At 41.9% G+C, this 25,177-nt stretch overlaps 1 protein-coding gene across 5 annotated transcripts in view; it reads left to right on the forward strand.

Annotated features, from left to right (window-relative positions):
* The window catches only part of MAP2 (microtubule associated protein 2), a 219,796-nt gene that overhangs the window by 92,101 nt on the left and 102,518 nt on the right, over window positions 1–25,177 (forward strand). For all 5 annotated transcript variants that reach the window (XM_084209753.1, XM_084209756.1, XM_084209758.1 and 2 more), the window contains exon 3: window positions 461–526. The gene's annotated coding sequence lies outside the window, so the exon portion shown is untranslated. The remainder of the gene's footprint in view (window positions 1–460; window positions 527–25,177) is intronic.

Raw genomic sequence — 25,177 nt, forward strand, 5'->3', positions numbered from 1 at the left:
GACAGGCAGCGAGCCGATGGATAACAACACTCCGGGAGAATGATTATGCAGCAGTTATTTAAGGATAGGCTTTTGGGGTATGGCAGCATATGAGCTGGTAATGATTTTATTTCAAAAATGTCAGCTTTGTTTGTTTGCTTGTTGAGAATTTGAGAGGGTTGTACCTTTATGCTGAAGCTTTTTTTGGATTTTGTCTGCTGTAGATTAAAATCTGTAGCAGTGCACGCTGGATGAATTCAAATGAATAGGTAATAAACTTCTGTGGATTTGTTTATACATTGATGCATGCATAGTGTGTGTTATATGCAGACACACCTTCATATACTGTATGGATATGTTTATGCTTTTCTTGTCTTTGTATGATAGAAGAAAAACTTTTCTCATAGCTAAAAACTGTTTTTCAGCAAAAATCAAGTGTTTTCAGGGTTTTTTTCCCCCTCCCTTTGTTTTGTATTAGCAGATTCTTCAGTGTGTAGTCTTGGACGCAGCGTGCTGATTGGAATCTTCTTGTTCAAAGATCGGAAAGGTAGGATGCCTCCCTTTGAATGTGGGAATGAATGTGGTGCAGGGTGTGGGCTGCTCTTTGTTATTTTGTTTTTCCTTTTTGATTTAAACAATAGTTGGTGGTTTGGGGGTTTTTTTTGTTTGTTTTTGTCAGCTTTGCAGAGATTTTCAAATTGTCGTGCCAGGCACTGTAAAGTTATTTTTGATGTGTAAATATATACTTGAGGTAACTAATTAGCGCTTTTGGCTGCAGCTACTAAAATGTGAGATACAAACCTGAATGCTTGCCTATTGTCGTGTGTTAGTGCAGGTGCAAGCTGTCCCCTGTCACTTGGGGTTGTCTTAATACTGATTTTAGTATCAGCAAGGACAGGGTTAAATTGGCAGGCTTGTTCCAAGCAGGTACAATCTCTCCCAGGAAAGCAGCTCCTGGTTCCAGCAGCCTGTCAGTGCTGGGTGAGCATCTGTCTGATGGCTTTTTCACATACCACTGGCACTTCAGAAATTATGTCTGTGTATCAAAAGGAGGAAAGCAAGCTGGGTTTTTCTGGCAACGTCCTTGCTAATTCCCAGGAGCAGCAGTTTATTGTCCTCCTCCCTTAGTACCATTTGGCTGTGGTTGCTTTAAGCCTTTGCCTCTGTAAAGGAAAGAGGAGGTAAAATGTTGCAGAATAAAATCTCTAAGTTACTTTGTATTGGATTCCAGGTGAGTCAGGTAGCTAAGGAATACAGATTTCATTGATTTGCAGTGAGGACTGTGGTTAAAAAAAAAAAAAAAAAAGAAAATCCAGGCAGGATTGGAAATCTGCTCCCTTCACCCTGATGCAGAGAGGAAAAGGTATATCCATCTTGAATTAACTTCTCAGGTGCCACTTCTCACCCAACACCTACCAAAGCAGACTTTATGATGTTGTTCTCGGTTATGGTGCCCTACAGGTGATCATATTTCTTAGGTCTGCTTTTAGAGCTGGAGGGAATGTGTGCAATTACAATATGCATGTGGCTTTAGTCTGAAGTTTTAGGGGGCCTTTTAAAAACCTGAAAAAACAGCCACAGAATTTTTTCTGAAAAGGTGGGTATGTTTCACTCTTTGAGAAAGTCTGGGCTTCTGAAATGGCCACTGTGGCTCCCCAGACAGGGAGGCATCCCAACCCAGAACCTGGGCACTGGCAAAGGTGTGGGCCACTGCTAAGAGCAAAGCATGCCTCAGAAAGGTGATGAATTATCAATATCATTGAACCACAGGACTGGTTGATAGATGCTGTTTCCTGAGGGAAAGCATTGTGAATTTTTCCAGATATTCTCTCTCCTGTCTTCTTACATACAGTTCTCTTGTTTATTTCCCCTTTCTACATATCTTTCCATTCTCTTGGCCCTTGTAGTTTTTCTATCTTTGGCAGAAGGCTTTTACCTAATAGATTTTCCTGGCTGAATAAAAATTTTTTGAAAAGAATTCTTTACTTGCTAGTTTATCCTAGCTGCTTTTGATACTGTTTCCTACTGGTATCAGTTATCACTAGACTCATTGAAATGGAAAAGCCTGTAGTAAATAGTGTTTAAAATGCTTTAATTTGTGAGAAATGCATTCAATGATTTGATTTTAGCTGAGAGCAAGTCCCTTCTCTTCCCTCTACTTTTAATTTCACTTCCACTGTCCAAGGCAAGAAGCCAAACTGCAGTCTCATTCTGATTTCATTAATGTTTTGCAAACTCTGTCTCAAGGACTAATATTGCTTGCTGGGCTTGATGTCAGAATCCAAGGTTTTGCTGCAGCATTGGAGAAGGGGAAAGGAAGGCTCTCTCACAAATAGAAATGTTAGCAGACAAGTAGAACTGCCTAGTTTTTATATTATTGGTGGATAAAGAGCCTAATTTTTTGGCAATGTGATCCCTTCAGTTCCAAGCAGGTTTTCATCTGCTATGGAAATGTCTCTTATCTCCTGTGCACAGCATCTTATCAGTCCTCTATGGCATCCTAAAAACAAGAAAGGGCATCAGCTGTTTGCTATTAAATCAGAGTTTGTGTAGACTGGATTTTTTTACTACATATAAAAATATGTATACATTTTTTTGTACTTCTGATTTAGCAGTCATTTTGGCCTCCTCCTTTTATCTGCGTTTTTAAGGTTCATGTTACAAATCATTCCTTTGGGCTACAAAGAAGAAAATGAGTGTTATACTGGAAATATAATTTTCGTGACGAAGAGGTAAGGAGTACTTAGGCTGTAAAAAGATATTTAATTCTAGATTGACAGAAGTTAAAAATCCTGTGGCCACAGGGTTTGCTTGGAATATCAAAAAGAGATCAAAAGAAAAAGAATATCAAAGGAAAAACATTTTGTTAGCTGATACAAAAGGCAACAGAAGCCAGAGTGTGCAGCAGCAATGAGGTGTGCTGGATTAGAGTGTGTGGGCTCCAAGGCATTTGCCCAGGGTGACGTGATGGTTGGCACCCATCTTCCATTAAACATATGACATGGTGACCAAATGAGCCAAAGGCATCCAGAAGGGAGCACGTGGTGCCAGTTCACCCCAGGGCTCTCCTGCAGGGAGCAGCTTCAGGGGTGAATTTGGGCCTCTGTGTCTGCCCCTGCCCTGAGATGGTCATCTGGCTTTTAACCCTGCTCCTAATGACCCTGACAGAGGAGGTAAGGAGGCTTTATGGCTGTTTTGGGTCTAAACATCCTTGGTTTGTTTGCCAGGGTTAGATCACCAGGATTGATGTTGTCTTGTCCTGTGGTTATGTGGAGCAAGTAATGGTTTGAGCATTGGAATGAATGGTGCTGACTTTGATTTATGTCTTGTGCTTGATGGGGAGCAATTGTCAGTGTTGATTTTCCTGCTGTTTTACTGATTAGAAAGACTGTCTCCTAGGCAAATAGTTTGGTGGCCAGTAAGGGTCCTCTATTATGGCTTTTCTTTCAGCTGCAATGTCAGCAGGGTCACTTGCAGGATCTGCTTTTTCTACTTGAATGTCAGTTTTCATGGGACTTGTAGGAAGGCAGCTATCTGTAACAAACCAGGCTGAAACTGGTCAAGGGACTCAAAAGTTACTAGCTGCAGAGAGCATCATCTACATCAAACTTTCAGTGACTAAGACTGGAGCTGATACATCCTGGTGAAAGTTCTTCCATATGCATTTGCATCTTGTGTCCTTTTCTCCCGTGCCAGAGCTTCCACTATTCCAGTTTCTGTGTGGCTGTGTGCTGCCAGCTGGGCAGGGCACAGTGTGCTCTAGAGCTGCTCTGGCCATTGTGTGTGTGCTGCCTGTCTGGAAGGTCAGAGGCACTGAGTGGTGAGGTTATGGCAGTGCTTTCTTCATGTAAAGAAGGAATTCAATTAAATTTTTTCTAGGAAGAAAAGTTTCTGTCCTTAATTCTTTGTCAAGCTACATTTGAATATTAAAAGCTAGGGATAGTTAGACAGCAGAAGTTTGGTTTAGTAATGTTAGAAAGGACCTTGTGTAACCTGTCAAGAAAGTAATCATTAAAGCACAAGAGTTCAATGGAGGATGAACTGGACCAGGAGCTGGGCTGACATGGCCTCAACTGGAGGAAGAAGGTGCCCCTGATTAGGTGTAGGCCTTTGGTTCCTGTGAGTGTCTGTAAAACTGCCAGGTTAATTCCTGAAAGTTTGTGTCTTCTTTCTCTTATTTTCTTTGTCTCTAAAACAGGCAAAGAAATGCCAGTGTATTTGTCAGGAGAAATATTCAGCTTTGCAAAATGGTTGAGACCCTTGGTTACAGGAAGCTGTGAAATTTAGGATGGTGGGTTTTGTCTTGGCTGCAGTACCAAAGGTGTTTGTGGTATTACTGCAGTAGCAGTAACAATAAAAAGGTTAAAATACATTTACTAAGATTTGATTTCTCCCAGCTTCACCCATCAACGTGACTTTTTCTTGTTCTTGACTGTATTGAATTACGTGATGATCACAGAGGTCAGTGATGACATTTAAGATGTTAATGAATAAACAGTAATCAATTAGTCTGTCCCATTTCATACAAAAGAATGTCTGTTTCCTGATGGACACTCAGCTGGCATACCATAGCTGTGAAGGGCAGAGTCAGTGTTGCCAGTAGCATGCTAGCAAAAAACCTCTGTAGCAGCAGCAATGCTGCTGACTCATGCTTTACAACCTGGAACATTCTCTGACAGGCTGGAGGTGCAGATTAACTTCCTTTCCCCATCCTGGTCAGGGGACAATTCATTCCATTATTTGACACCAGGTGAAGCCTCTAGATAGTTATGCACTGCTGCTGTTATCCCTGACCTTTTATGGGGTGCATTAGCACGGAGCTTGCGAGAAATCACGGGCAATTTATTTTAATACTTTGGGTGTCAGTCGCTGCTAAATCACAGAAGCTGTTTGCATTTATTTTCTGAGTCATCCCAGTTCTTGTGATAAGGTGATTTTTTCAGTGTATATGGTTAGTAACCTGGATTTATCTCTACTTTTTCTTATTTGGTCTGTGTATTTTGCTTAAAAAATGCAAATGTATACCTTAATTGGCTAAAAGAAAATGAATCACATGTAAGGAGGTGCCTTTCTTTGTTTTTTCATTGTCAAGGGGAAGGGGTTCATGACTGCTGGAGGCAGGAATAGAGAGCAGTGGGGAAAGGATCAGAGGTGTGTATAAAGTGATAGGATAAAAGTCTCTTTATCATCCAGTTGCCTCTGTGGTCCTCAAGTTGTTTCCTTCCACATGCCCAAAGGGACCTGAGCACTGCTGCTCCTCAGCACAGTAGCATTTGATACTGAGAAGCTTGATCTTATGGTAGAATTCATAGCCCTGAATTTGTCTGGGGAGAAGAAGACACATGGGGCAGCTCTGGGGACTTGCACAGCCTCAAACATTTATTTCAGGTGTTTGAAGTACCGATGTGGAACAAGGTCACGACACATCTCTGTGGAAAGTTCCTTCACAAATCACTGCCGACTGCAAGCACAGGGCAGTACAGTCCAAGCATAGGTAGTACAGCAGAAGGGAGATTGTGCTGAACTGGTGTCTCATTTTTGCCCTGGAGAAGGCCCCTGATTCTTCCTGCTCTGTAGTGCCAGGAGCTCTGCTCACCTGTCCATGCATCCCTGTGCTGCTGAGCTGTGGTGTTGGTCAGGGTACTCTCAGGCCCCATGTGAGCTTTTGGCGGCACTGCACAGGCCTCAGGTTTGAACTTTTATATTTTTCAGATTCTGTACTGCTTTAGTGTGTAGTTCTGAGCTTCATATTAGGGGATGATAAACTCTCTTCACAGAGTAGGGAGACAAAACAATTTCTTTCCTAGTTGAGGACCAAGGACAACTGATCCCAATCTCAGTCCCAAGAGCATAAACAACGTGGACTGAAGAGAGAAAAACAAAGAGGATGGGACTGCATGGGCTAAAGCTATAACTGGACAATTAACTCCAGTATGCAAAAGGACCAGAACTATAAAAGTGAGAGACCCTGTGACCAGTTGTCCATTTTGTGACCATTTTGGTTCATCTTGGGTGCAGCCCTGGCTGGGCTCTTGTGCTGCCCAAGGTGGATCCATGGAGGCCTTTTAATAAATCCCTACTTTATTCTTTAACTCTGTCTGGTCTCTGTTCTAGGTCAGCCTTCATGAGGCATCAAGGGACTGCTGCTCTCTTACAACTATTCTACACCTTCTCTGGGCATTGGAAGGGGCTTTATTGGCATTTCTGACCTGATAATTTGCAAATGTCAGTGGAGTTGATTTGGAGTTTCACAGGCTTAGAAGTCTCTCTTGCCAGGGTGGATTTTCTACACCCACACCCCCCTTGCCCCCCCGTTTTTAAAATACTTGAGGCTGAGGTATCAAGGAGAAAGGGGAGCAGAAGTGGACAGCACAGGGCTGTAAATGACATGGAGATTAATCAGGCTCTGCCTTTGGACAGTCTAAAAACCAGCCTGCCATGTTGGGCTTTAGTACTGCAGTCATAGTCTACCTGAAGTTGTCTCTGGCAGGGGCTAGGGAAGGGAGAAATCCACTAACATTTCATGATTTAGGACAGAACTTTCTGCTTTAGGATTTCCATAGTTGCAACAGTTTAACTGAGATCTGTTGAAGGGTGGATTTACTTGCATTGATCCCCTTCTCAGTGCTTTTTAGTGGGATTGTGGTGGCCTGGTGGATGAATTTCATTAGACTTCTCCATGCTGGCAATGGGGTGTAAACCAAGTTTATGATGACTCAAGATGGCTGATACCTGTATTGATAAATTCATATTAAATCTGGGCTTGGTGGTTGCTGCATTTCAGTGTATGCCAGGCAGTCTGTGTTGCCAGGCCTTATCCTGGAGCTACAGCCAGGTGTTATCCTGGCCACCCACAGAGGTGCTCAGCCCCTCTCATGGTCAGCTATCCAGTGGGGACAGATCTCTGACCCAATGACATTCTGCTCCAGTGGCTTCCCCAGGCTTCTGGCAAAGTCCAGTGTAGTCTGACTGTTGATCCTGTGTCTTTTTAAAATTTATAGGGAAATGCACGTATTTGACTTCTCAGTGGAACAATGTGCAGTTGAATGTGCGGTGAGCTCTTTACTCATAATACATACTCTGCTAGAGCCAGTGTGCAGCTCCTACATGTATCTCTGACTCTCTAAATGACAGGACAACATTTGAGTAATCTTTTCTTGGGTTTAGCAAAATGATGATAAACCTGAAGGAACATTAGAAGCCAAAGAATGAGTCAAGATGGCACTGATTTTTTTTTTTTATTACACATAATAGAAATTAAAGCTACAAATTGAGAACCTCAGTAATGTGCTGAATGCCCTTAGAAAAGATAGGAAGCTAAGATTTAAATTCTGTGATCCCATAGTCCTATGCATGTATGAAAAGGGTCAGCCCCTATTCCAGAACCTACTGGGCTCTACAGAGACTTGTGCTCAGCACCTGTTCCTGTGGCTCAGTGTACTCAGAGCTGCTCTTGATGTCCCCCTGAGCAGAAGTTTGGTTTCTTCTTGGGTGTATGTGCAGTGCCTGGGAGAACTGAGTCCTCTTCTTGGAAAGTTGCCACGAAGTATGGCTGCAGTGCAGCTAAGCATATTAACAATCACTGAAGTCAGAATTGGTGCCATTATTTGTAGTGGTGGTATTACGTAATAAGAACAGCAGTACTTGTAAGGTCAGAGTGAGGCATGGGCAGAACTGCTCACTGCACCAACCTTCCCTGAAAGAAATGCCCTTGGGGGTCTAAATGAATGAGCTCACTCTCAGGTTCCTGGTATTTAGTGTCCATTAGTAAACATGTCTTTCAGCAAACACTTGTGGAAGTCATTATGGAAAGGTAAATTCAAGGCTAATGTATACAACTGCTAAAAGGAGTTTTACATTTTTATGCTAGTCAGTGTGTGTAAAAACTTTAAATACCAATGTGTGTGTAACAAGGGGGAAACTTGAGCACTTAAGTGATTAATTATAGAACAAAAGAGATGGAAACCATGCTCCATGACACAGTAAGGCATCCATGCAGCTCGTAGTTTGCAAACCATAAATAACTCCCTGAAAGAACTCACTAAAGAATAAAAATCCTCAAAGAAACAAAATCAAAAGAGAAGAAAACAAACAAAACAAAGGCAGAGTTGTCTGTGGTTGCCTGGCACTATCATCTGAACTGATGCACATTTCTTGGTTCCCATTAACTCTGCTGTGTCCCCTAAGTGTTGTGGTTTGCAGCTCTTGGAGTGGATGCGTAGGTGTAAGAGCAGAGTAGTCAGCGATTTTGATCTTCAAAAACCAGTTAGTTCAATGTGGTGGGGTGGCCCTTAGTTCATGGAACTGGCTAGGTTGGATTCTTGGGAGTGTCTGAGTGGGCATGTTGTTATTGTGGTAGAGTCCTGTTATTTTCAGTGTTGTTGTCCTGTAACTTTTACCTCAGAATGATATTTACAGATTAAGCAAAGCCTAGAGCCTGCCTTTTTTTCTGGGGTGTCATGTCTCATTTTGTGTGTCTGTAGGAAATGCAACGTTTGATCTTACTTATGCATATTGAATGGAGGGAACCAGAGCAGAAGGGAGTGTTAAATCTAACAGTTCCTGCTCCTGGACATTTGTGCTTGGCAGCCCAGGTGCGGGTCAGAAGGCTCTGCACAGCTGTACTGCTGTGGTTTGCCTGCACAAGTTGGACGTGGATGTCTTCAGGCAGGAGGGTCTGCACATGACCAGAGAAATGCCTCTGATTCTGCTGTGCCTGTGCTGGTGGTGGTGGTGTTCTCCACCACATGTGGAAGTCACATCTGTGTCTTTTGCTGAAGGTCATGTTAATTTTTTCTTCTCTCAGTTGTAGAGAGATCTGTGCAGGAAAATTCCTCTAACTTCTGCTGCTGTGTTTGAAAAAGGTTGCACAGAAGCTTAGGGCTGTTGTGATATTCTTTATGGGCAACTTGGCAGATAATTGTTGCTCTGCTTCGGAGATGTCTCCAGCACCAGAGCCACCTCAGTTACATTTTGGATTGTGATTTGCAACTGTGCTACAAAATACTTCTTGTCTGTGCAACCCAAAACTTTTTTGTTGTTATTGTTCTTCATATATTAAAGGTTAATCCGAGCCCAGCAGGCCAAACATAAATATTCAGCCATGGTGAATGGCTTTGAAAAATGTTTGTGATTTCCCCCCTAAAATACCAATCTCTCATTAACAGTGGAGAAAAGTAGTGAGATGTACAAAAGGGGACACAGTGAAATCATTGAGTCTGTGTCCACATGTTCACCTACATTTTTTTAGTGCTTGTGTTTGCAGTTTCTGGAGCTCTCTTTATTACAGATAGCCCTTGTAATAACACTGTTGTGACCCCCAAAATTCCTTTCTGCAGTATCCAAATGGGCATGAGAAATACCAAAACAAACTCTTCTATCTAATATCAATGAAGGAGTGCTGGACTTAGAAATATTTTTATGAGATCTGTTGCAGTAAAATACCATGGACAGACTAATTCTTGGAACAAATAAGCTTCTTCCTGTTACCAAATGTGTGTGTATATATGTGCATAACCAAATATAATATAGAAATTTTTATAAAATCATGGTGTCAGGAGGGGAAGAAAATAGTGTATCTTCTTTCACTCACCCAGAATTTCACTCAGTTTATAAAACCCCAGTGTTTGGGGTGTTTTAGGGTGGAGTTTTTTAAAACTTTCTATATCTGTCTGAGGGGAGATGATTGTTTCTGTCTTGTCAGGCAGGTTATTTGGGTGTTCTGAAATATTGTTACTGAGCTAAATTTAAAAAAATACTCTAGTTGGGCCTAGAGTAGCAACTATGGAATTGGCTGTTGACTTGAAAAACCTTAGACAAGGCTTGCAGTGAAGGATAATCTCAGATGTGAGCATCTCCTTTCCACGTGTTTCTGTTTGAGTAGTTTACTAAATGTAATGAAAGGCCCAAATTGTTCCTGCATTCTGTCAAAAATATGCTGCCAACTGCTATGAACAGGTTTAAACACAGAAGAGCAAAGAAAGCTAAGTCTATGTGTAAAAAATGGAAAGAACTTTGAAGGTTCAAAATACTCCCAAAATCGAGATTAAAACCAAACAAGATTAAATGTTGATGCCAAAAAATTGATGTATTTTTATTTAATAGTAAGAGAGGTAAAGAGAAAATGAGAGAAAAGTTAGAAAAAAGTCAAGGTTACTTTAAAAAGCATTGGATAGGTCATCACCACACTGTGCTTTGTACCAGTTTTGCCTTCCTTTTGATGGGCCTCAAGGTGGGCTACTCACAATCCAGTCCTGCGTGTAGTTTTCAGGCATTAAAGAGTGATTGTGATAAGCAGACATAATGACAAAACACTTTCTGAAGCCTTTCAGGTGTTAAGCAGTCATAATGACAAAGCACTTTTTGGAGCCTGTGTCTTATTATTAGGCTCTTACACCAGCTTTGGATTCTTGTTATGATGCTAATATGCTTTCTTGCAGTTTAGCTCCTTTCTCCTTAAATCAATAGAAAGAAATAGCTGTATAATAAACTCTGCTGTGAGAAAGTCATATATTATGACAAAGCTTAAAAAGGGTTTTGAGGATTTCCAGCCATGAGTGTTTATGAGAATTGAACTCATTTTGATTTCCCAGCAATCCTATTTGCAGAGATCATCAGGTATCTATAAAGGTGAAGTGGTGCAAGGTGTCAGAAGGGGGGAAGCAGGGACCCTCAGCTCCTGCAGGAAGCTGCTGGCCATGTCTGAAATGCTGACTGGAAGGGCTGTGGCCGATGGGCTGCCTGCCAGCACAAAGACAGTGGCACTGTCTCTGCAGGTTTGCTGTAGGAAGGTTAAGCCTATGGATTGAAGTAATCCTTACAATATTAAAAGCCCCAGTCTTGCAGTGTCTGTAGGGGAAGGGCCTGTCAGACAGCACAGAAACTGGCTGAGATATCTCTGATTGAATTTCTCTCACCAGCCCCTCCAGTGTGTCCCTTGCAGTTTTTTGGTTGTCTCCGGCTGTTGGTTTGTCATCAGCAGCTTTTGCTTTTGGTAAAATGCTCCCCCACAGCAGAAATTTGCCTTGGATCTGAGCTCCTTGGCTGCTTAATGGAATTAAATCTTTCACTGATCCATGCCATTCAATATTCACTGCAGCCCACTGGCTCTGCCTAGCCCAGCTGACTCTGGTTTCCTGGTCTTTTTGCCCTGCATCTGCCACTGATTCTGGATGTGCAGAAAGTTTGCATCTCTGAAGTGAAATGGGCTTTTTTTTGTGGGTTTTTTTGGGGGGGAGGGGCAGGGGTTGGTGGGGTTTTTTTTTGTCACTCTGTTGTCCATGGCAGCTTGTCTCAGAACCCCAATGAAAAACTGAGCTTGCCTGCCCCATTTCCAACACAATGTGGCCCTGCCTTCCCCAGAGCTGGGCTGTTTTGTCCCTGGGTTTGAAGCATGTGTTTGCAAGGCACAGAGGCATAGCTTATCACTGCTGGGCAGGAGCATCTGTCCCAGGCTCTGCTCGTGGAGAGAATGGGTGAATTGCTAAATGAAAGCATGGAAGGAAACCCCATGACCTCTGCACCTGTTTTAGGTTAGAGGGCTGCATGGGACAAGAGCCAGCCTTTGAATCAGCTTGTCTAGAGCTGGGCTGGGCATAGGAAAACTACTTATCTGTTTAAATAGACTTGATGGCTATTGTGTGGCTGCCATCTGTCCTATTTCACACACAGTAACTTTGTTTTATTGTCATCCTTAACCATGTCTTACTAGGTCTCTAAACTGCTGGTCAGTCTGCATTCATTATTGAATAAAGAGACTGGCACTTTTTTTACCAGAAAATAATCTTACTACAATAGTGGTAAATGGCCTTTCCCCCCTGTTTTGGTGTGTGTGCCTTTCTGCACAAGAAATGTGATTGATAGCAGGCACCTCACTGCAGCATTTATAATCCTGATTAATCACAGCACTTAATAGGGTGCTTTGCTTTAAACAGAGGGCAGTGGCCATCTAAACAATAGCATTGAAAGCCAAAATACATGTTATGACTTTTTTTTTTAATATTAGGAGGGGGGAAAAAGAAGCAGGATTTCAAGAAGAACAAGTGTTGGGTGTGGAGGATGCTTCAGGGAACGCTGTAAAAAGTTTGCTAGCAGGAGTTAAGAGGTTTGAAGGAGTTTTCAGGTGGGCTAACAGTAATAAAAATGTAATGGCAAATGTATAATGCACTGTAAACATATGGTTTGTTGTGCCAGTTCAAATCATCTAATCTTGCCATAAACTTCTGTGTGTGTTTGGGTGCAGTCAGCTCTTAAAGGCTTGTCTGCATGCAACACCTGTACCATTCCACCCATAGGTGTATTAAGGGGCTGTGGATAATTAAACAAGTGTGCACTTTCTTTGTTGTATGCCCAAAAAAGACTGTAGTTTTCTTCACTCTGGGACCACATCCCTTCTCAGTCAGTCTGGCCCTTAGGTCTGTAGAGATTTTGGTGTTATGTGACACCTGTGTGTTATCACTTGGGTACGATGGTTTATGTGGTTTCAGGTTTGACACATGAGTTCCCTTTTGGGAGAGAACTCGCTCCCTGGCAAAGAGGTAGGGATTGGAGGTGGTGTTCAAATACTCAGCTGCAGCTGCCTCTTCATGACAGCATCCAGGGTGGAAGCAGGTGCTTTCTGTGAGGATATATCCCACGTTGCCATTGTGTCTCTTCAGTTGGTAGCTGTCATTGCACTGTGGCCAGCTGTAAACCAGCCTGGGATGGGCTTCTGAAACCACCTTTGGGGTCCTAAACAATCCTGATGTAACAGAATGATCCTTCTGACCACCCTTTTCTGAAACCACCTCTGGGGTCCTAAACACTCCTGATGTAACAGAATGATCCTTCTGACCACCCTTTTCTTAAGGGTAGGGGAACCCAGGATTACATAAAGCAGATTCTCCCCCTTTTCTCTCTGTTACTTGTGAGGAGTGTGTGATACTGCCAAGAGAACATGGTTCAAAGCCTGCTGACACTCAGGTGAAAACTTTCATCAGCTTTAAAGGGTTTTGGATTGGTCCCCTAAGGACCTGCTTTGATCAGTAAAGAGAATGCACGGGGCAAATTTAGGTACTGGCATGAGAAGGGCTGCTCTTGCAGTGGGGCTGTTTTCTGCTGAGGTTTGCAGGTGAAGACAATGGCCCTTAGGGGTCCCTCCCCTGCTGAGGGAAGGAGAAAGGAGAGGCAGGCTGTCTGCAGGGCACAAGGCAGCTGGGGAGGAAGGCATGTCAGATGCCAGCTCAAACAACATGCAGAGTGACTTGTACAAAGTGGAGCTTAGATGGCGTGACCTGCTTGACTTAGAACGCCACTTCACCTCAGCTACAGTCAGTCTTCTTCAGGGAGAAGATGGAGTAAACATGCATTTTTTAACAGGTGACAGGTGAGATAAAGATGAGCAAAGTTAATTGGAATTGTCACTGCAGAGCCTTTTGCCAGAGGCTGGCATTATGCTGAAAAGTGACATTAATAATGTTGGCAGGATGGGACAATATATTGTTTAATATTAACGACTAAAATTCACCTTCTAATTATTCACTTAAATTGAGGTGGGAGAGCTTTGGCTTGCTTTAGTTTCCAAACTGCCATTTCCTCTAAAGTGCTCATGGGTGCCAGAGATATTACTTTAATACAAGCCTTACGTGTGAAAAACTCTCAGCATTTTGCTGGGGATGTCTGTTCCTTGGTTGATCATCTTCAGTGGAGTAAATTAGTATAATGATCCATACATCATTAATCAGCTAAGGTATAGCTAAGGTGCAGCTGTGTGTGAATATATTGGTGTTTGAGTGTGTGCTCTATGTATAGAAATTAAGGTGCTTTAAGTCACATATTTACATTATTATAACAAATACTGAGTAATTGTGATGAACCTGGCTGAATGTTAAAGGTAAGAATGGTGGGGGAAAATACCAAAAAGGCCCCTTAAAATAAATTGTTACTTACAAGTGGTTTAATAGCAAGACGTGGCTGTATGGCTTAATCTAAAACTTAAATTTATACTGAAATAGTTTCATTGTTCTATGCAAACAAATTTGTATGGTTTTATTGACTGGTTGCAAATGGTACATTTAAAGCATATGCAGTCAGAGTGGTGTAGACTTTGGGGATGGCTTTTAGCTCCCTTGTGTGTGTTTCAGTATTTCCTGACATGTTAGAAATTATTTGCCATTTGCACACCTTTTCAACTGCTGGGGGGGGCTGAAAATTTGGGGCAAGTTTTGAGCTCATGGCATTTGTAGGGCAGGCCACAGTGAATATTTTCCCTCTCACTTCTTTGTGAGCTTCTTTAGCTGCTGCCACTTGAGGCTGGTTTCCTGTTAAATTGTCTGTGTCACTTTTGGAGATGATTTTCTCTGAGTTGGTGCTTTTAATGATCCATAGGAAAGAGTAATGTTATGGAAAAAATTTCTAGTAGGGATGCACATCTTATTTTCAGAGTTGAAGCCATAGTTGGCTTTTAAAGGCAGTTACTGTGTGCACTGTGTGCATGTGTGCTGCAGTAGGAAATAGGCTTTTTGTGCCCTGGTGGCTCTTTATCACCTCTGCATGCCAAAACACATGCTAGCCCTCGCCATGCAAGATTTTGCCTCTTGTGTCGTGTAGTTCAGTTTTTAGTTCCAGTAATAAAGTATCTTTTGCAAGTTTTTTTTTAATGTAACTGGCAAGATTAGGGTGGATTGTTTGTTTATTTTAACTAGCTACCTTATTTTTCCTAGGAATAACAATTGGAACAAGTAGTTCATAGCATGGAGTTTATCCAAAAGAATAGGTCTCCTCTTCCAAACCCTTAAGGCATCTGAGCACCCATTAGTCTCTTAGCATTAAATAGCCCTGTGGAGCAGTGTTAGCAAGACTGCTTCTTCATAGGCTGTTAACAACTGAAAAGAACTGAAGCAAATTTATTACAAGTGTGTTACACTTGTATGTATTACATATAAATACAATAAACTGTTTTGCAATATTATTTAACTTTTTTTTTTACATTTTTTACTTTTTTTATTTTTACATTTTTTATCGTTATATTACAGTGTATTTATTACACAAAAAAACAGTAGATTGTTTTGTAGTATTCTTTTCTTGCTTTAAACAGTTGCCTTCTTACCAAGAACGTGGTCAATCTTTATTTTGGCACTTCTTAATTTCATTTTTTTTGAGGTTTGGGCTAATTGGTTAAATCCTCTTGATCTTTCCAAGCTGTTACTGGTGATGAGTAAAATATACCATCTCATATATCCATCTGAATTGAAAATACCCTGGCTACCTTTACAGAGCAGGCCATGGAGATACTGGAATATGGCAAAATTTTATGCACTAGTTACTGATACATAAGGGGTTGTTTTCACCCAACTGTGCAGTTGCCAAGTAGAGGTTGTGTGACAGCAGGAGGATGTAGCCTAATTGAGGCAAATTGATTATTTATTTTGTGACACTGAGCACATATACTGGGTTACAGGGGATTAATTCTGTCCTTGGTTTCACAGACTTCATGGCCCCACTGTCACACGTGTTCAGGATGAGTTGTGTCCATATTTACTTCTGGTGGAGCCTGTTGCTGGGACACCATATGTCCCTACAGCATTTAGACACTCATTACACATTTTAGGTATTGTTATATTGGTGGCAGCAATGTTATATTGGTGGTGCATTCTTTTTTTCCCTGAGTGAAGAGAACCATGTTGTAGTTCTGCCTTCGTAGGTCAGACTACACTTGGTATGAAGCCTTTGAATTTCTCTATCTAAGCCTTGATTCTTGTTTCCCAATATTCCCATCATTAAATTGGGATGTGCCACAGCTTGGAGAACATGCCTGCGGGCTCTTTGGCCAAAAGAGGAAGACTATAGGCTCCCTCAAGCAATTTTGGGTTAATACCACCATGGTTGAGGTCTTGCATAAAAGACCATGACAGTCAATAGGGAGAGCAAAATACAGCTTTAAAAAAAATATGCTCAACCAAGAGGCAATTAGTTTCAAAACTGTTTTAATTAGTTTGTAGGGGTGAGCTATTTCACATGGCATATGTTTTCTGGGAAATGGTCCAGCTCAATATTAAGAGGCTACAAGAAAATTGGCACTAAACATATGTGGATGCAAGGGGCTTGAAGGAATGAAACCTTAATAAAGGCCAATACTGTCTGATTTACCTCAAGGAGGCTCAGTTCAGGTGCCTTTTAGTTTCCAGGAGTACTGACAGTTCTGTTGCCTTAAACAAGTATTGTATTGGTGATGAAATTTTGAGTTCTGCCTAAACTAGCTTATGCTTTAAGCTACAACTCTACACTGTCATCTGATAGAGTGTTGAGTTGTGCCATTTAGGTCACTGTGTCTGTTTTGAGCTGAGCCAGGTCTGGTAACAATATACCTCTTTAGGATAGAGTGCTGGCCAGGTGAGCATAGACAAGTGCAAGTGATAGGTGTAGTTGTGTTAATGGGTACAGTTCTATTCTTCTATATCCAGTGATGTCATCATTGCATAGGCAACCACCCTTTCTTTGGAAGCTCAAACCCAGTCTTAGAGCATCTTCCTCAAAACCCACTTAGAGCTGAGGAAACCGTCTCCCAGAGGAGGGAAGGAGTATGTGTGCAGGGTGTATGTCATCTGACGTTCTCCCTCCTTACCCAGCTGGGTCTCATCCAGCAGGAAAGAGAAACCATGCCATGCCCAGTCCCATGAGGCAGTAGGTGTGCTTTCTCTTTGGTGGAGAAGGTGCTGTTCAGTGAAATGCCCTGGTGTGTGCCCAGAAGGAAGGGTGGAATAAGGAGCAGCTCTCCATTTGTAATAGCTAACTGAGCAAGGTTTTCATTCCTTCCACACCTCTAGTTTGGCTGTTGCCTCCTTTAATCTCCAGTCAGTGTTTTCTGATCAAAATGGAGCTGAAGAGTGTCCTTCACTCTTCAAGAGATGTGGAAGGAGGAGGTGAACAAAGCTTCCTGCCACTCCATTGCTCAATTCAATTTCCCCAATTTCTACAAAACCCAGAGAAATCTGTTTCTTAATGCCTTAGAATAAGAAACAGCAAGCACTGGGATTTCTTAGTTTGCATCCAAAATACCATGTCTTCTAATCATCTCAGAGCAGCAGACATGAAAGCTCCTTCCAGAGAGATGTCACAAAGGTCACACATTTTCCTTTGAATAATGAGCAGTGCTTTTAAAGGAGCTTAAGATAAACTTCAGGCCTATGGCCCATATGATCTGTTTACTGCATATAAAGACTGCAGCCCTTAGCCAAGCAGGAGCAATGATTCTGTCACTGGAGCTCGGTTTGAAACTCCAAAAATCTTGCACGTGCTTTCCTGATGTACCATAGAGCCTGTGTGTGCTTTCAGGCAAGGCCTTTTATCTTACTTATCCTCATTGCATAATCTTTTAAAAAATGGACACAATAGCGCAGTGCAACACGGTTCTTAACTATTTTTGAAAATGATTCCACATAAAATCCTCAAAATTCAGAGGCAGGGAGCAGGCAATATTGGAACAGCTGGGGAATGGAAGTCAGGTTATGGAAGAACAAACACAGATAACTCTCCTCTTGTGTAACTTGCATCTGAACATATTCTACACTGATGCTGAAGGACAAGTTGTTTGATTATTACAGAGAGACTCTGCATCATAAATACAGGTACACAGGAACAACTGGGGTCTCTTTGTCTCTCTTTTGTTTGTCTATATTTGGATATAAACTGTTCTCAGCATGGGTACTGCCTACTTTTAAGGGGTGCCACTGTCAGCCACAGCCTACGTGTGTTAAGGATGTACTTGGCATTTGGGTATAAACTAGAAATCAGTAGAATCAGATCCTCCAATGTTGTTGGTGTGTGTTCTGCTGATTAGAACAATAGAATCACAGACTATTTGGGTTGTAAGGGACCTTAAAAAGAAGTGAGGAAGTTCCAGCCCCCTCTGCCATGGGCAGGGACATCTGCTAGACCAGGTTGCTCCAAGTCCTGTCTAACCTGGCCTTGAACTCTTACAGGGATGGGGCATCAACAGCTTTCAGGGACTTGCTCCAACATTTTAGAGCTGATAGAGCTGTGGGATACAGAACTCAGAGGCAATCTGCTGAACAAATGAAGTCTTTGAGGCCCTGTGGTTGAAAGGAAAACCTTTTTCTCAGAGTTTGGGTGCCTCAGTCCTGGTGCTGAGGTACAGAAAACCAGCTAGAAACAGGTGGTCGGTTTGGGTCCATAAGGTGCATCACAGGACTGATCCCATGAGTGGGATGGGGCTCAGTCTGCACAGGGCTGTGTGAATTGACTCCAGCAGTGGTTCTCCAGCACTGTAGGTCTCTGTGCTTTCAACCAAGGGAATCTGTGGCTATAGTATCTGGCAGCCCACTGCCTGCATAATTTGTTGCTGGGATCTGGTGGTACCTTTTGTGTGAACAGGAAAAGCTGCCTCCTTCAGCTCTGGGAGTGTATGGAGTTTTCTGTCTTTGCACAGCAGCCATGGAAGTTTGCTGTTCCTCTTGGCTGAGAAGGTTTTGATGCATCACACACCTTGCTTATGTTTCTCTAGCACAGAAATTTGCCCTCAGCAGAGCTCATTGCCTGACAGGTGCTCACCCAGGATCAGTTTCTGAACTTCGGACTGAGAACTGCAAGTGTTGTCACATCTTCCTGCATGTGATGTAAAGGGCTGGACAGTTCTGGAGCTGAAAGTAAAACCTTTATTTCTGGCATCACGTTAAGCAGGGTTATCATCCTCTTCTTTTAAGGAGATCAATGATGTCTTTACATTTATGGAAATAATTTTTGAGCTATATAGGGTGGGATTATAAAATGTCAATAGCCTCAAAATCGAAAGCATGGATTTTGATAGCAAATGCATCAGTGCAGAAATTGATATTCTCCTTGCCATGTTTATCGTTGCTGTCCACAAATGTTTTTAAACAGCTTTTTACTATAAACAGCAATGTAATGTTGTCTCCAGATCTTGGAAACCATTTTCAAATGTGTGAATTGAAAGTGTGGATTTGGAATGTAAAAAAAAATATCTCCCAGGAGGGCAGAATTGCTGGTCTCTGTATAACTGAGTTTTCTTTTAAGTCTTCCCACTACATGTGACTCATCACTGTGCTAAAGTATCCCAGATCCTTTGTTACAGAAGGCTGCAGCTCTTGTGCTCAAATGGGTCAGTAATCTTTGATTTCAGGCACTTTGCTTAATCTTTACTAAAGTATTTCTTAACAGTGCATAGTGTTTTAAGAAAGCTCTTATGTGCTTTTGAGTAATGGCCTTCTGCTTTCAGAAAGACCCACAAGTTTTACATGCTAGCTCTAAAAAAGAGGCAAGTTTGCTATGTGAATTAGGGAATAGAATGCTTATTTTGAAAATTGTTCCAACAGGTGTTAATGGCTTTGCTGTGATTCATAAAGTCCGTAATCTTAAGGTCAAAACACTATTTTTGACTTGCTCAGTCTTCATAAAAGTGTTGCAATCAGTGTTGGCTTTTGTTGGAGAAAGCATGGCACTGTGAGGTACTGATGCAGCCTGGTGCTGGTAATCTCCAGCAAGTGAAGTACAGCTTTTCATCATGTAAATAATTTCCCCCGGATTGGTCCACTTAGGGTAAAGCATTGTTATTTTAATGCATTTTGATGCATGTAGTGCTGAGAGAGAATAGTAATTTTCTTTATGGGGATTTAATTTCAAAAAGTTAGGAATCTGTATTTGTCCAGCTTTTCTTGTTGGCTTCCACTTGCTAAGTGTTTTCAGTTGCACCATACAGTTCTTTTGGGGGAGCAAATAAGGCATCTTAATTTTTTCTATTGTGTTACCCCATGTTTTCTCATCTCCTTAGCATTGCCTGTTTGCTTAATCAAAACCAAATTAAAGTGCAGTAATGGAACACCCTTTAGAACTGCTAATAAATGAAGGGAATTATCAGAGAAAGGCTGATAGAAAATTCAGAGGAGGAGCATTTTGGTTGGCAATATAATCTGTGCCTCCTGCAGTGCTGGCTGTCAGTGTTCCTGGTGAGTTTGTCTGATTTTGAGCCCTCAAGCTGCTCAGGAAGCTCCACACAGCTTCTGCCTAATAACAAAAGTGGTTATGAATTTGTGTTATTTTTTAAGCATGTGGGGGGGAAAAAAAGCACAACAGTTCCTCCTGAACTCACAGTTTTCCACTTCTGGCAGCTTCTAGTTATTTTAAACTTTGTGAAAGATGTGGGGTATTTTATTAAAGTAAACAAAGTTACGTGAAATGAGTGCTCCAAAAGAAAAACACTTATATTTTTCCAAAACCCTGAACTTCAGTAAGGACACAGAAGTGAGTATCCTTTATGGGCACTTAGTTTGACTTCAGCTAGCCCAATTTCTTAGTAACATGCATCCTGCTGAACTGGGTTTTTATGACTTATAGCTTGAGATATTATATATAGAACATTTGGTTTCTCAGGAATTACATGATTTTCAAATAAACAAGTGTTTTGAATATATGCATTACTGGGCAGAGTCCTTACAGCCAACTCATCTCCCAGGCAAAAGCTGGTCAGTTTATTCTGTCTTGTCTCTGGAGAAAGTAAGAAAGGCCTTGTTTCCCAGAATTAAGTTTGGAGCTGATACTGAAGTAGGAAGTTGAGCTTAATGGAGTCTATCTACTCAGGTTTTTTTAACAGTGAAAAAAAAAAAAAGTGTAAAATGCTGACTTTTTTTGGGGAAAGAATTAGTTTCAAAAACTTCCTATTCCTGAAAATTCCTTCCCCTTTTTCTGATTTTAAAATGTGTTTTTTAGACATTTTGAAAATGGAAGAAAAAATTCATTCTGTTTGGAATAGCTCAAATTTCTGAAGGAAAACTCAAAGAAAAAAAACCAAGCAAAATTTAGGTGAAACATCTTATTTGGCCTAGTCTGAAATACTTAGGGTTTTTTGATATCTTGAGCTTGGGTTGACAAAACATTTCAGAAACTGTAAAGGACCTGGCAAGGCAATCTCTGCCAGCTGTGGGTGTTGATGATCTACCCAGGGGATTCCTTCTTGGTCTAGTGCAGTAAGGAGACACCAGCTTGTGTTTCAAAAGGAGCATGGCTGAAATCCTTGATGTTTCAGCAAGGCTCACAGTGTGGGATATGGAATGGGATTCTGCTGGAGCTGAGAGGGAAGGGACCACTCCAACAGCCACCCATGCACCCACCACGTGGACAAGGCCAGTCCTTGTTTGTTTTTAGAAGTAAAAGCATAATGTAATTAATAAAAAATGTGATAGGAGAAAAAAAAAGTTAACAGTCAAGTGGTTACAGGAAGATTTGTGTCTTTAGCTGTATTTATGGGCATGTTGTTTTGTTCCAGCTCTGCTGCCTGCATTCTATGTAAAAAGAGCCTGAAAATAAAGTAGGATTTCTTGTAAGAGCAGCCAGGTGTTGGGAAATCCCAGCTCTACAGAGATGGGGCAACTGAGAGGCGTTTTAAAAATGTTATTCCATTATCCGTCTCGTAGAAGGGTGAGACATAAGAGATGTAAAACTCAACACCATTGTATCAGAAGCCACCCTATTTCCTGGTTACAGTACCTTCTAAATGTTTTTCAGCCTATTAGCTTTTCCCACAAAATGCTGCTAATACTTCTAACACCAATCACTTATTATTTTACCCCATGTGGTCTTGCTACAATGCATCTTTCACTGTTCTGATTCTCCAAAATATCTGGTATTTTTGCAAGGCGTCTTTTGAAACTTGTTTCTAGTTCAGTCTCTCTCTCAACAATGTCATCTCTAGTCCATGGCCTTTCTAAGTCAAGCACACCTTACCTCAGAGTTTGCATACAGATGTACAAGACAGTATGAGCTTTCAGTCAGGTTTGGAGAATCCTTTACAAATCCATTTCTCACATCAGGCAGAATGGATTGATGACAAGATGCACTTGCAAGTGGCCACGAGCCCCAAACCCAGCTGAGAAATGTGGTGGCTGCTCCAAGCCATGAGGCTGGCCCTGTGTTCTCAGACTACTTGTGGATTACATAAATGGAGAGTGACATACTTGCTGAGTATAATGGTGTAAACTTTGTGACTATAAATTGTTTACAGATCTGTTTTGGAGAGAAGATTTGAGCATGGCCTTTACAGCCTCTTAGGGAGCACCCACTGTCTGTTTTAGACCCTTTACCCCAGATTGAAATTCTCTTTTACGGCACCCCTCTGCCCAATCCAAACATTCTATTTACAGATTTATTACCTGCAGGTAGTAAGATATCTGTGCCTGAGTACTTATCAGCAGAACCCACCTTTACTGCAAATAGACAAGGACTTCCATGAATCTGGGACAGCAGGAAAAGAAGCTTTGCCACTATTTTCTTCATTTCTTTGTCAGATACAAAGGTCAGAGCTTGGGGATTTTTTTTTTAGGGAATCCAGGGATTGAGGCTCTTAAGGATGGAGAGCTATCATACTGTAGTCTATTTGGACAATTTTCCTGCTGTCACACCTCTGCGGCTGACATGACTGTGGCACTTGTGGGACCCGTGTCCCAAAAGCATCAATCATCTTTAAATGAAATGAAATTTGGTATTTCTTACCAAATGCCTGATGATAGGCAAATGTCACTTGAGTTTGCTGCTCTTAAGAGCTGAGCAAGGACAAGAGAGAAGGCATGAGGAATGAAGGGAAAATACTTAAGGAGGTAAAGCTGGATGTGGATGTGCTGGTGCCAGCCATCCTGTATTCTGGGGCTGATAAAGTGACTGCTGGCGAGTCCTGTTTCACAGTGGAAACATCTCTTCCTTGCTGACTCTGGTATCACATTGTCTGTGGCATGGAGCACTGCTTATTTGCATAAGTCATCAGCAGGTTACTACTTTTTCCACAAAGCAGGATGCATGCTAAGAGGAATTTTAGGGCAGGTGTAGTTGCTTCAGCTTCTCTCTGGGAGAGACACTGCTCCTGTGAGCATTGGCTTTGGTTGAGCAGAAAATCACGTGATGCTGTTTCAGATGTAGCTTGGATTTGCTGTGAGTGGTGGTGGGCATTTCTAGGGACTCTCAAGGTGCAGACCTTCAGGCAGGCCCGGAGGAAATGATGGCAGGAGATGTCTGGAAAATCCCCAGCAAAGCAAGCAAAAAGCTTTCAGTTTCTTATTTTGTATTTCAATCACATTTCTGATATGGCAAGTTGACTCTTGGATTATAGGATGTGTTGAGGAAATTTTCTATTTGCCTGGACAGGAAAATTTTCAGGAAAAACAGAACTGGTGTGTCAAAAAAGAATACTCAAACAAGAGGATGGACCCAAACCAGTGAAGCAGTACTTACTTTCTAACCCTGACTCATATGCTCATGTCCTTAATTTCTTACTGGCACAAGACTTGCCCCATCCCTGTCAGTAAGGCAAAATGCTCCTGTGCTGTCCTTTGGAAGATGGTTGTTTCATCTGCCTTGTCTGTGCACCTCTGCCCTGTGCATGGGCTGTAGCTGTGTTACAGTCCTGGATGCTGTAGGGGAAGGAATCACACCTTTAATTTGGCACAAGAGAGCCTGGAAGCCAAAGCAACAATGAGCTTAGCACGGAGCAGCATTTGCTGCTCTCCTTCTGTAGTGGTGTCCTCGAGCTCTGGGAGGAGGGGCTCAACAACAGCAGCTGAGAAAATGCCCTCACTGAGGGCTGCTGAGCTGAAGTGTGTCCCTGGAGTGGGGCAGCACAGACCTGAGGCCAGTCTGTAGTGTGTGCTCCTGCCAGTCTTGTCCAGATGTGCAGGATCCTGAAATCCATGCTTAGCAAAGCTGAAGTGGCTCTGGCCAGCTGTCAGTCTCATTGTGATGCTTTGTCCTGATACTTCGTCCCAGCTCCTTAGGTCCTCTTCTTGTGTCCTCTCCTCCCTGCCTTTTTCCTCCCTCTGAATTACTGTGATGACTGAGGGAAAGACTCTTATAACTTGGTGGTTTGCACCAGCCTGGCTGTCAAGGTGTTTGCAAGGAAATGAAAGGCAGTGGCTGATTTTCTCTGTTGATTGTGTCTGTCACTCATGAGTGAAAGCCCTTTGCAATCTTGGCACGTCCTGGCTTTATTTGTTGCATGAGCTCTGCCTGGGAACAGTCTGATTTCAACACACACTCCTGGATTTGCATCCATGAGCTAACTCAGGACTAGGGGTTTTTCAGAAAGTGCTGTTAGTCCAAAGGCACATTAAAAGCAGAGTTTAATATGATGCATATAATACAATACCTGTATTTTGAAGTAGCTATTCTTTTTTATTTGCTGTTTACTGAAAAAAAAATGAAAGAAATTGTAATAACTTCTTAAAACTTCTTAGTAGTGTTTTTCATTATCTTGGCTCTGAGAGGTAGGGGGAATGTAAAGGCCCAAATTTAAAAGTCTCCAGCTTTCAATGGGAACTCCTTTATGTGGTGCTGGACCAAAGTATGAAAACATATCAAACATATCTTCTGTGTGTGTGATATTGAGGTGAGGATGGTGTGTCCCTAATAGGTGGAGGATTTCTCCTGGATCTTAAATAAATATTTTCTCTTGGATACCAACTTGTAGGGTTGCTGGTTTCTGTTTCACTAAATGACTATTAGAGAGTCCCTGTACAGAATCTCTAGTGAGCTTTTCCTCTCCAGCATGTGAAGATATAGCTTGTGCCCATACAACCATTTCATGGTGTCTGAAATAGCTGTGGCCTCCTGAAGTAGGTGCAAAGACTGTAGTACATTGCTGTCCAGTACCTTCATTAGCAGTGAGAGTCTTAGGACAGCCTTTCTTCTGGAGGTAAGATCCTTCACTGGAGGGATATGGCTGATCTGTGGCCAAGGTGGGTGACAAGAGGAACTCAGGGACTCTCTCTGCTTTGCTGATAAACTGAGAAAAAAAACAGGCCAGCAATACATCTTGCAAGTCTCTTAAGCTATCATTAGGATTTATAGGAACTCATTATACAATAAATTATAGATATAAAATAGCAGGTGGTACATCTTTCGAGCAGTATGTATTAAAATTCAACTTGACAAGACCAGGAAAACAGCCCCCAGACCTATCTTCAATAACTACAGGGGGAGTAAGCTGTGGTTAAGAGAAGTGGAGTGTTAATGACAGCTCTGTGCCAGTAAACACAACAAAATGCCTCAGTGGTAATTGTTATCAGAACGATTTCCTTCCCTGCTAGTTACAAAATCAGATAAACTATTAGAAACACCATTTGTAAAACCCAGACAGCATATATTTCCATCAAATGTAGCAGTTTTTTCTGTCTCTGAGATTCCTGAAAAAAACCCCTTGGGTTCT

This window comes from Fringilla coelebs (assembly GCF_963513975.1).
Source record: "Fringilla coelebs genome assembly, chromosome: 7".
Classification (NCBI taxonomy): Eukaryota; Metazoa; Chordata; class Aves; order Passeriformes; family Fringillidae; genus Fringilla; species Fringilla coelebs.